Raw genomic sequence first — 13,667 nt, forward strand, 5'->3', positions numbered from 1 at the left:
TGTCTTTTGGGAGATAATAGTTATATAAACATAAGTCCTCAAATTTGAGGAAAGTTCATCACTTACATGTTACATACATGTACAACCTTTTGTAACCTCTTATATAGTTTTTAAAATTTTTTAAGATATCAACCTTATTAAAAATCATTTATTTATGACAATAACTTCAGGCATATATATTTTTTTTTCTTTGATTATATATATATATATATATATATATATATATATATATATATATATATATATATATATATATATATATATATATAAATGATTAATTTATTAGATCAATGTTCATGGGTTGTTTTCACTAATTAATTAAAGATCGGATCCAACCAGATTGAATCAGACAAATCAAATATCGAAATAAACTCTAAAATTAGAAACTATACCGATTATGTTAAAACCAAATTCCGAATTAGACTGATAAAACTAGTCTAAAATCCATAGATTACTTATATGCATTGTCTCATATCTATTTTTTCTTATTAGCCCTTGGGTTATAACTTATAAGTTGAGAGGATTATAGTTAAATGCATTTATTCATAGAGTCATAGTAGTTGGCTGGCACGACATATATGTCGGCTTTGGAATAAGAAATAGTGTTTGTGATATCTTAATTTATATTAGTGGGGTGATTTCTATAAACAAATACTATCTAAACATACGTGTAAGCACATAGTATAACTTTATTTTCTCAACCATATGACAATTTCATATTTTCATACATCTCTAACAACTTAACAAGTGATGAAGAATGAATTTTTATAACTACTATTTATAAAGCTTAGCGAATAAATTAAATGAACCGGCCATTACATCATATATCATTTCTTTTACAACATACAAATAACATGAACACGTGACCTCAATACATGGATATCGATTATAGAGTGATGATAATATATCGTAATTTTTAAAACAAAAACTTTTGCGTGCCCCCGATTTACAATAATTTTATTGTACATCGAACATTTTTGCAAAAAGTGACCCTTTTTATTTATAAAAGTTACCCTTTTTCTTTATAAAAGTGACCCTTTTTATTACAAAAGTAACCCATATTTTCACAAAAGTGACCCCTTTTTTTTACAACTGTGACCCTTTTTTTAACATAAGTAACCCTTTTTTATACAAAAGTGACCCTTTTTTTTTCCACAAACGTGACCCTTTTTATCACAAAAGTAACTAAGATACATATGCAAATTTCAAAACAAAGTATCAAAATCTCACTAGTTTTTTTGTTTTTTTCAAAAGTAAACCATACAAGTATTATTTTACTTTGATTCCAAAATTTCTGCTACTGCTTCCAATTACCATACAAGCATCGTCACCATCATTACCTTCGGAAGCAAGGAACGAAGAGCTTGATGCCGCGATCGAAGGAATGAATGGCCAAACACTCAACAACGGTCAGATCACTGTTGACGAGGCTCAAGCTCGCGACAGTAGTGGCGGCTCCCGTAGTGGGTGAAAAATAAGTGAGGAGAGAGAGAGGCTCAAGCTTGTGGCGGTGGTGGCGGCGACGGTGGCTTCCGTAGTGAGTGAAATAAGTGAGGAGAGAGAGAGAAACTGATAAAAAAAAGTGATGAAGAGGCTCACGTGCTATTGATTTACAATAACACTATTGTACATCCGATTTTTTTAAACATTTGTGTAAATTATATCTACAATACACTAGTGAGTTGTGATCAATCCTAATTAAGGATTTATAACATATGGGTAATGGGTAATGGGTTGACTTTCAAAAATTCAAATTTCTTTTTGTGATATTGTTTAATAAATATAGTGTTTTTTTATTTATTTTTTTTATTTTTTTTTAACAGTAATAAATTGAGTTTAAGTTTAATGGATCAAACCTTTTTGTTTGTAACATTTAAATTTAGTAACAATGCAAATTAAATCTAAAATTATAATGTTATATACATATTAGTATAATACAAATTGAAAAGCCTGTTTTGCTTATGCTTATGCTAATGCTATATAATAATATAAAGCTTCAATTCCATTATTTAGAACATTTTATTTCTATTTTTTATTCATGAGTATCATTTATGTCATTATATTTTGTCATTCAAGAACTTTGAGTTTAGATTGAAGATGCAACATTGATTCATCAAGTTTATTATCATAATTTTCCAATCTAAATGTTACATAAGGATTGTAAAAGATTACATGTCGACTTGAATTATTATTAAAGCAGGATTATAAAAATTAGCTTTTTATTTGAAAATGAAAAGGTGATTGTAATTAATAAAAACTTTAATTTTCTTACAAAATAATTGTCAAATGAACAGTGACTGCTAGGACATCATGATTTAAGATTGATATAACAAAAACTATTTAGAGAAACATCATGATCTGAGTAGCAAAACAAGATGAATGAAGAGATGAGTTGATCGATTGCAACACCTAAGAACAAAGGTGAGGTCCAGCTGATGAGCCAAGCATGGATCTAGTTCGTCCATCCCGTGATTGAGAATCAGTTGAGTAAGAAATCAAAATTGAAGAAAGGTGGCCTAGATTGCCCTTTTTTTTTTTTTTTTTTTTTTTTTTTTTTTTTTTTTAAAATTGGACTGAAAATAAAAAAAATAAAATAAAATTGCATGTTAAGCTAGATTCTTAAAATCCTTATAGAAACAAAACAAAATATATCTTTTATACGATAAAGATACACATAAAAATTAGGTCTGTTTTCTCTCAACGACATAGCTTAAACTAAAAGTAAACATAGTAGTAGCATAGTAGCATATAATGTGATGAGGGGCCTCAACTCACAAAACCATTATATCCAGCCAATCTAGACGCATAGAGAGCCGTTACATACTTTCGGAAAGACCAATAATGTGCATGATGATATGCATGCATTATGCTACTAAACTTAATATTACAATACATAATTTCTTTCATTATCCAATTATTTAAATTTTTTACTACTATTTCTTTCTAAAAGGGCAGACAACTACCGACAAACATGGCCAAGCATACATTTCTTTTTCACTTAAACTCCTTAAAAGTTTCTGTTTCTTAGATCTTTACCAATTTTTCATGTATGGCTTCCTTTTTTAAGACATTGGTTTTCAAATTCTTAACAAAATATTTTTTTGGTTATTACTTAGATAAATGTCATGATTAGCTTTATATTATTACTTTATTATAAGCTAGATTTAATATCAATTAGGGGATTATCATTACATTCTTTTGTGGCATGTACTTAAAGTTAGAATGTGCATCATTTTTGACCTCTATATAAAATATATTTGTAGTAGTTTAGTTTTTTTAAAAATATAGCTAGTCTTTGAATTGATAGCTGACTTGATGACATTCCAGTTTTTCAGTAAACCTTACATTCTATAATCTCCTATAATTTGCTTAAAATATGAATTAAGTAGGAAGGTATCTTTGACCGTTGGAAGTATCTTGAATTCTTGATGACATTAAATATTGCAATACAAATCAAGAATTACTCACTAAATTAGGAATTCCTTCCATCAGGAATGTATGCTTCCTCCTGTTTATATTTTTTCTTACCTTTTCAAAAAGAAAAAGTTACTACTCTATTATATTTTAATTAAATATATGTTCTATAATGTCTTATAATTTGAGCAAAAACAAGTTATGTAAAAATAAGTTTTAATGGGTAGAATTCGTTATTTTTTTATTTTTTTATTTTTATAACAGCTGAATCAATAAAATTAAAATCAGAGTTTACAAGTACAAAATTTAAAACTCGTTAGTTTTAAAGAACAAATATAACAGTGAATCAAAAATAATAATTTAAGTTCAACAAAAAAGAATTCAAGCCCTGTTTTCCTCACCTTGTTTTTACCGAATTGAAATTACTTTTACTGAACTGAAAATATTTATGCGGAATTTAAATTATTTTTATTAACATTAATTTAGTTAATTGAAATATTTTTTTACTGATTAAAACTCATATATATTGATTCTCTATTATATTTTTTTTAGTTACTTATTTTTGCTAATTAATATTTTTAATTAAACTGAAATTATTTTTTGCTTCTGAATTATTATATTTGCTAAAATAAAATTATTTTAAATGAAACAATATTGTTTAAACTGAATAATTTTTTTATAATGTGAAGTGAACAAGGCCTATATATATTTCAATAAAAATAATTTGATCTCAATAATAATAATTTAAATTCAATAAAAATAATTTAAGTTTAGTGAATATCAGATGGTGAGAAACAAAACTTAATGTTAAAATTGATTAACAGATAATATTCATTATCTATATTTTTTTTCCAATTAAAGATTTTGAGATAAATACTAACACAGTAACACATCAATAATGCTTTTAATAGGAAAACTCCATAAAACATATGTCCAAAATAGTGATCCACAATGCTCGATAATAATTGATTATATTGTAATTATTTACAAGCACAACATTGTCAATTAAAACACTAGTTATCTCATCTCAAGTCTCCCTATATATGCTGTCCATATATATGCTCAAATCTATAATGCTCCATAGTAGAAATGACAAATAACCTTTGTCAACAGTATTTTAGTCTTTGTCAAAAAAAAAAAAAAAAAAAAAAAAAAAAAAAAAAAAAAACAGTATTTTAGTCAATACACATAGCCAAACATATCGGCCATTAAAAAAAATGATCAATTGCCAATTAATTGTTTGTTAATCCTATATCATCCAATCATCCATAATATAATAACTCGAGACCTAAATACATAATCAATGTTAATAGCTAGCTAGTACGTATATTTTGTGTGTGTTAGTGTTCTCTTTGAGTTGTTGTGTGAGTCCAATTCGTATCAATCATCAATACTATATATATACTAAAAGACACACCAGCAATGATACGTGTCATTTCCTGGTGTGTTCCTTATCTTATTTTTATTTTTATTTTATTTTATTATTATTTTTTGATTAGCTTTGCAAAAAAAAAAAAAAAATATTGACAATTAATAAGTTAAGCAAAAAAATTAAAAATAATATTCTTAACATACAAGTAATTTGTGACATGTGGATGTGGACAATTTTTTTAAGGAATGAAAGACATATTATAAATTATATACATTTGTTACAAAAAAAAAATATATTAATTTCTTGATTTTTTAACCATGTAATAGAAGCTACGGGCTTAAATAAGACAATGTGAATATTAAATCAACAAATAATATTTTTATCATTTTTTAATTTTTGTCATGTTTTTAAAATCAATTATTGTAAAGTATCGTGCATGGCACGGGAACTAACCTAGTACTTATTAAGTTGGTCTTTATATTTCATAAACTACCATATGGGAAAACTAGCAATGTTGACTATACCTATAATTAAATTACAAGCTGGAAAAAATTATAAAGAATATGCATTAGAATCATTGCTATCTCTTCTCTCCTTTGAATCTACTAGGGCTTCACTTATAAAGGTTAAGATTTTTCCATCAATTCTTTGGTTTGGAACATTTACAACAAAGGATCAAATTGTAAATGCTTTAGTTAAATGGATGTGATGATATTGATGGACACTTTCGAATCAGTGGAGTTGGAGTTGTGCTCGAGTATACTTAAAATTTAATGTTTTAATTAAGTGTAGGTTAATCTTCTAAAATTGTGTCTTATAGATCTTGTATGACTTATTATTATTGATATGTTCCATCACCAAAAACAAAAGAGATAGAGTATATATGCATTATCCATTTTTTTTCTCCAATCAAGATGTTGAGATAAAATAGAAATACCAATGCAATAACACATCAGTAATACTTGTAATAGGAAAATTCCATGAACGTAAGTCCAAAATTCCGATCCATAATGTTAGATGACTATTGATTTTATTGTAATTGTTTACAGGTGCGACATTGTCAGTAAAAACACTATTTATTCTTAAGGTCTCTCTACAAAATGGTGAGTGTATGTTGTCCACATACATGTGATCTCAATCCATTGGGTAAGATGACCGACCTTTGCCCACAAAATTCACTAGTAGAAAAATTCAAAAAAACACCGGTTCAAGGCCACCGGTTTTCAAAAACCGGTGGCTTAAAAAATGCGCGGTTCAAACCAAACACACATTGCCACCGGTTCACTCAAAACCCGTGGCAATAATCTAAAGGCCACCGGTTTTGAACCGGTGGCAATAACTGAGTATTTTAAAAAAAAAAAAAAAAATTCGCTTTTGCCACCCCCCACTGGCCAACGGTTCAAAACCGGTGGCAAAGGGGGGTTTTGAACCGGTGGCCAAGCCTATTTTTCGCCTAGTGATTTTAGGTCATTACACATACGATTATTCAAGTCTATTTTTATAAAATTTATAAAACTAGTTGACAATTAGTCATTTACAATGTCAAACATGTATCATACACAATAAAACAACCCGAGACATCATTCAAGCCAATAACCGATGCATAAACCATAATATGTTAGTGTCTATAATTTTAAATTGTCATTATGTGTGTATTAGTGTCCTCTATTTTGAGTTGTTATATTGTAATTGTCTGAATCGTATTATCAATACCTAGGTTGCTCTTTATTTTTCATGCAACCATATGGGAAATCAAGCAATGTTGACTATACCCATAAATTACAAGCTGGAAGATGTCAAGAACACCAAAAGATAAAGTTTTAGCATCAAAAAAGATGGGAATAACATTTCCCCAGGGTGTAAGCCAAGTGTATAAAACACCCAAAAAATTAGCAAAAATATTTGGAGTCTAATCAGCCAATACAAAAGACCTAGCATAGGTCCATTAACCAGAAAACACTTCCTTTCCGTGTGAAATGTTTGGTGACCCATCTTTCAAATCCTATTTATTTGGTTGTTTTCTTTTTGTTCTTTAATGTAGTCATCCTTGATTGTTCATTTTCTCCTTTGCTAAAAAACATCACATTCATAGCCTGCCTTTTTCTTGGCAAAAATGACGAGGTGCATCTAGCCAAAATCACCATTTGCTTTTTACATAAGATAAGATGTGGCATTTGCTAGATCCAATGATTTTCGTGGGCCGGGCTGGGGTTTTACGAAAAATGGGCCGGGCCAAACTTTAAAGACTAGGATTAATTGGTATCTTAACTCGTTTTAATCAATAAGGTCCCGTTCTTTAGAGCTGCTCTACTGTAATCGGCTTTGCTCTGCTTAAAAATAATACCAAGTACTTAATATTGAATTATTATTATAACAATAATAATTAATATTTAATAATATTAATAAATAATTAATATTTAAAAATAATAAATAATTAATACGGAGTATTTAATAATAACAATAATAATTAATATTGAATTATAATAATAATAATTAAGATTTAATAATAATAATAATAAATAAATAATTTATTAATAATTATAATATTAAAAATTAATATTTAATAATAATAAATAATTAATATTTAATATTTAATAATAATAATAATAATAAATATTTAATAATAATAATAATAAATATTGAATAATAATAATAAATATTGAATAATAATAATAAATGTTTAATAATAATAATAATAAATAATTTATATTTAATAATTATAATAATAATAATTAATAATAATTGATTTTTTATAATTAAATTAATATTTAAAGATAATGATAATTATTAATAATTAATAATAATAATTATAATAATAATTAAAAAATATTTAATAATAACAATAATTATAATAATAATTAATATTTAATAATAATATTTGATGAATATAATAATAATAATAGTAATATTAATAGTAGTAATAATAATAATAATAATAATAATAAAAATAATAATAATAATAGTAATTATAATAATAACAACAATAGTAATAATAATAATAATGATGGTGATGATGCTGCTGCTGATGAAATTCGCTTTGCTCTGCTCGGCTCGGCTCTACTCCACTCTGCTGAAATCTGCTCTGCTCTGCCTAGAACCTCAAAAGAACATGGCCTAACACTATTTCCACCCTGCCAAATCACTTCTTATCCCGCATGCCAAGCGTTTTTTTTTTTTTTTTTTTTTTTTTTTTTGGACAAAGGCCGAGCGTTTTCAATGACAAGCAATTGTCAAGTTACCACATAATATTTTAAGCTAATTTTCTTTTGGGCTAATTTGTACCCCAATAGCTAGCTAAATAATTTTAATCAGAATCGATCAAGTCCAATTAGGTGTAGATATAAGCTAAGTTAATCTCAGGTGGATTTTAGAAATTTAGAACCATTAGATTCTATAAGCTCAGTTGAAGAGAGCACACCCTTAGAGTGGTTATCGATATGCTACTACTCATCTTTGATGATTGCCCATTTCGAGAATTCGAGGTTGTTCAATTAGTAAACTGAATGCATAATAGTGAAATTATGGTAATTTTGTGCAAATTTTATTTAACTCTATAATAACAAAAAAAAGAAGAGAGAGGTAGAGAATGTGAGACCACGATTGACTAAATGACAATGAAGAAAGAGATTAAAAGGTGATGGAGTCACATTAGTAACTTCTTTTTAAAAATTTATTGGAGTAATAGACATTTATATTACAATAAAAAAAACCATTTATAATGCCATTACGCTATCAATAGTACAATATCAGAACTTAATGGTTCCGATGTCAGCTTCAAAAGTGTAACATTGTAACCATAATTGTACACAATTCACAATTTATTAATGTTACAAATGTTAGCTTTCATTATATTTAGAGTCGTGTTATGCATGTACACTTAGACTTTGTATAATAGTTATCTTTACAATTCCTCGTTCATTTCCCTTTTAAAGAACATCAATTTCATACATACTTTGCCTTTTCCTTTGCAAAATTGACAAGGCACAATGAGCCAAAAGTACTATTTGCATGCTTAAAGAAGTGGCTTTTGGTCACTTATAGTTAGATGCTTCACATGAGCGCAACGGCAACAGTACAATACAACATACCTAGCTTTATTACCATCTTTGTTTGGGACCCAATACATGTGGATTTGTTCTTTTTGGTATTTTACTTCTAAGGTAGTTGAGGAATGTATTGAAGATTATGGAAGTTTCCTTTGGATTTCCTTTGTTGGATTTTGTAGGAGAATTTAACACGTTGTAAAGGTATTGCCGGCTAAGCAGAATTATTGGATGTATATAATGTGATTTGATCATTCAATTTGATCAACAATTAGCATTCATGGGCTATCTCTCTCGAGTCAAGTACTCATTTTGTTAGCTTGTTTTTGGATTTTAGGGTTCTCTTGAAGAGGATCCGAGGAAGCTTTAGCCAGCTGGTTAGCGAAAGAGGGCAACTAGATTGATAAGGTTTAGGCGAAACTCCAAATTAATAACAATGATCACCACATTATGTATGTGTATCACATAACACTGTTAATAAAATACTACCTCTTGTTCAATTTAGTCACAACAAAGTACAAGTTTTTGGAAACCAAGGCAAAAGATTGAAAACATGATTATGAATAATTGAGGGTATATGCTTAATTATTAATCCAACCCAAAAAAAAAAAAAAAAAAAAAAAAAAAAAACAAAAATGGGGGTTGTTATTTAATGCCCACAAATTACTCAAAACGCCCGCAAAATTACAAAATAATTACGATATTACCCTTGACTCTATTTCTTACCCTCTTCAACTCTATTTCTTATCTTCCATCCCTTTCATAACTCTAACTCTCAAAATCGAGCTAAAGTAAACTCTACCACCACCGAACACCGCCACGGTTACCACCATCAACACCACCGCCAGTACCACCAACACCCAACACCACTACCACCACCACCACCACCACCAGCACCACCACTATCGCCACCCGGTTACATGTCGGAGGCTGAAAGCAGGGTGTCCACCCCGCCGGACCCACTTGGTGAGGTAAATTTTTAATTTTTGTCGCCGAAAATGTACAAAACCGCCCGAAAAAACCGGTTTGACCATGGTCAAAACGCCCAGGAAAAGCGGTTTGACCATGGTCAAACCGCCTAGGACAACCGGTTTTACGGTGGTCAAAATGGGTTTTCTAGGCGGTTTGACCATGGTCAATCCGCTTTTTATGGGCGTTTTGACCATGGTCAAACCGTTTTCACTGGGCGGTTTACCGTGGTCAAACCGGATATCTTGAGCGACTTGACCATGGTTAAACCGCCTATTTTGGGCGATTCGGTCAAGCGTTAAAAAAAAAAACGAACCTGCTCCTCCGCCACGCCGTCTTCCTCCCTCGACCGTCCGACGTTCTTCGTCCTCGGCATCTTGGCGGTTCTCCGGTGGTGTTTTTGGGTGCTTGTGGTGGTGGTGGTAAGGGGGTTGGGTGTTGGTGAAAGTGGTGGTGGTTTTTTGTTTTTTTGGTTTGAAGGGAGTTGAAGAGAATGGTTTAGGGTAGAGTGGTTCAAGGGTAGAGTGGTAATTTCGTTGTAATTTTGCGGGCGTTTTGAGTAATTTGCGGGCGTCAAATAGCAGTTCACTAATTGAATCAAATAGCCCACCACCACCAACACCATCAAGCATCACCCAAACCACACACTACCACCCAGTACCAAACCTAGCACCGTCAACGCACCACCAGTACCCCACGCACCCAGCAAACCGCCGATGCACCACCACCACCCCACGCACTCAACAACCCGCCAACACACCACTAGCAACCCACGAACCCAGCCATCCCACGAACCACCACCACCCCACGCACCCAGCAACCCACCAACCTAGCACCGCTGATATGCAACCACGAACCCAGCACCGCCGATCCACCAACCCACCAAACCAATGAAACCTACCCACGGAACCAAACCCAGGAACCCGACCCACGAATTAAACCCCACGAATCCCGCCGACTACAAAACTCGACCCATGAATCAAACCAACGACGTCGCCGATTTGCAACCCTCGACGCTCTTAACACCACCAAGCCACCATGAAAATGGGGTTGGAGGGCGAAAGGGAAAATTAAAGGGGATGAGGGTTGAATTAATTAAGCTTTGGGTTTAATTAATTAAGCTTGAGGTTTAATATAATAAAATCAGATTTGTAATTTAATAAGGTTCTTTTAAAATAAAAAGTAAGGGTATATTGGTCAATTATCACCTAAAAACATACTAAAAAAGGAAAGAAACAAGTTTTTTTGCGAGTAAATTGAACCACCCAAAAAAAGAATTTGTTGCGAGTAATTGAAGCAGAGGTAGTAAAAGATTAAGCATTTTTAGAATGATGTTGTTAATCAATACTACAAGATGTTTTAATTTAATTCACTTGTATTGTTCCACATTAGAGAAAAAAGAGAAATGACCAACTTATAAGTTACTACTATAATTGCTAATAGTAATTGATATTAGTATATATGGAACTTCCTCTGAACTTGTGAGTAAACCAAACTCTAATCCTCCACTTAGTTAAAATATTACTTACTTATCTATTTTAGAGTGTAGCTAGACTATGTTAAGAAGTCAAATTAAAAGTCAAAAGTCTTTATTATTAAGCTATACGTCAAAAGTCTTTATTATTAAGCTATAAGTCAAAAGTCAAAATTCCATCAAATGCTACCCAAAAACTAATACTAGAAGACTTAGTAAAACCTTCTGGACTTAAATTATCTTACTTGGGTTAAAATCACCGTGTACGGATCCTCTCCATCCTCATAGCCTCCTGCTAAATGCTAATTAACACCAATTAGCCGAAATAAGTATGAAAACACGAACACAGACACCACCTATATCAACTAATCCAACTTCATAGCTAATAAGTGAAACCAAATCAAATGACTTATCACCTAAATATATATCGATTGTCAAATAATACTAACTCGATTCCAATGTAAGGCCATATATAGTATTAATAGGAATAGAATGATTAAATATTTTTGATTTGATGAATTGATCGATCACATGATAAAGAGTCCTTATTCCTAAAAGTCCAAAATTTCAGCGCATAGTACGATCAAGACTTATGTATACAAGCTGAAAGTATTAATAAGCGTCAGTGTGAACATGCACTATGAAGACCAGATATTGAGGCAATATCAAATGAAGAGTTAAAGATTTTGGTTTAAAAATAAAGTTCCATTCCACAAATGTCATCCTCTTGAGTAAGATTAATAAGACAAAAAATTGATGGTTAAAGAGGAACATAAAACCTAGATTTTGGGCAAAGCGTAGGCAAGTAGCCAAATACACAAGCTAAGAATCTTTATTAAGTATAGGAGTATTTTAATTGATCAAATAACCAATAAATTGATCTTGGCCTCTCGAATTATGTGTCGCACTCTAATTTTTATATATTATTTATTCCAAATAATTGTATCATATGATTCATATCACATCCTAACATATCACTGAATACTATTATGATTTGTCATTTTTGCTAAACCTCCCAAAATTATGTATATGGATAATAAACGTACGTAGTTTATTAAATTAGACGGCAACAAAGAATAGTTCAATGGAGGTGCAACACTATTAATTATCTTTGGTTTCTCTTTCATATAACATATATTTCAATTTAGGGGGGGCCAAACGAGAGACTCAAAATCTTAAATGAAAGCTATATCTTGGAAAATCGTCATGAAACGTTATTAGAATCTTGAAATTTTGCTTGCTCAAACTAGTGTACATCAACAGAGCTAACATTTTTAATTTTGACATGTTTACACATCCTATTCTAACAAGTGTACATGCAAACAAATGATCAATTAAGATATTAAGCATTATTGACATGTTACCACATCCTATTCTCTACATATCTATCGCTACTTTTTGTAAATTAATTTTACGTTTAGTTATGTTCTTACTCAATCTTCCTACCCTCAATTACTTTTAGGTACAAGAATTTGTCCCTCTATACTTCACCAAATGATCCTTTTTATATTACTAGGGCAGCTAACGCGCGCGATCACCATATCTAAAATGTTTTTTTAGTTTGGCTTTTAAATCACAAATTTAGTAAAATTAACAATCTATCTATAACTAATACTAAAGTAGCAACCGCTTATATCATCCTTTCCTAAAACTAGACACATGTCAGGTTGTCATTAAAAATTTTCCCTCCAAAACTATAAATGATGTCATCATGATATTTTATTTGATTTAATTAAAATTCTAATTAGCTATTTTATTATTAGTGTCAAATTTCGAAAATAGTTTATCCATCTAATAATTGTTTAATTTTCCTTCCTCACGTAGCCCTTTTATTACTCAATTTTTATACGAACTCTAAATTTTATTTTTAATATTTGATGCATTATTTATTTCGGAATTTTTTTTAAAAAATTTTGGCATGAAAAATAAACAAATGTTTACAAAAAAAATTATTTGTTTCAATCGTACATCGCACGAGACTAATCTAGTAAGAGAAAATATATAAACAACTATATTTAGATGGTATAAATAATGTTCAAGATAACTAACATTAATGAAAGCATAAAAGTAAATAAATATTTAAGAAGGTATAGTTGTCTAAACACAATTCATTAAAAGTAGCCTGTACATGTTAATGAGGGTATGTATATAAATACACATTTTGAAGGGTATAATTGGCATTACACTATTCATAAGAGTATTTTTCTACTTTTTATAAGGTAGGGATAAGGTAGGGATTCTCTCCATTTTTTTTTAATGTGTAACGTTTTGATCATTTTTCTTTCATAAAAAAAATTCCAAACATAACAAACAATAAAGAACAAGGGGAGTACTTCGTATTTAATAATAATAGTATAGCACTATAATACAAAGCCTACATAATTTTCTTTTTTCT

The sequence above is a fragment of the Chenopodium album genome, chromosome 27 (assembly GCF_948465745.1).
Source record: "Chenopodium album chromosome 27, dcCheAlbu1.1, whole genome shotgun sequence".
NCBI classification, from domain to species: Eukaryota; Viridiplantae; Streptophyta; class Magnoliopsida; order Caryophyllales; family Amaranthaceae; genus Chenopodium; species Chenopodium album.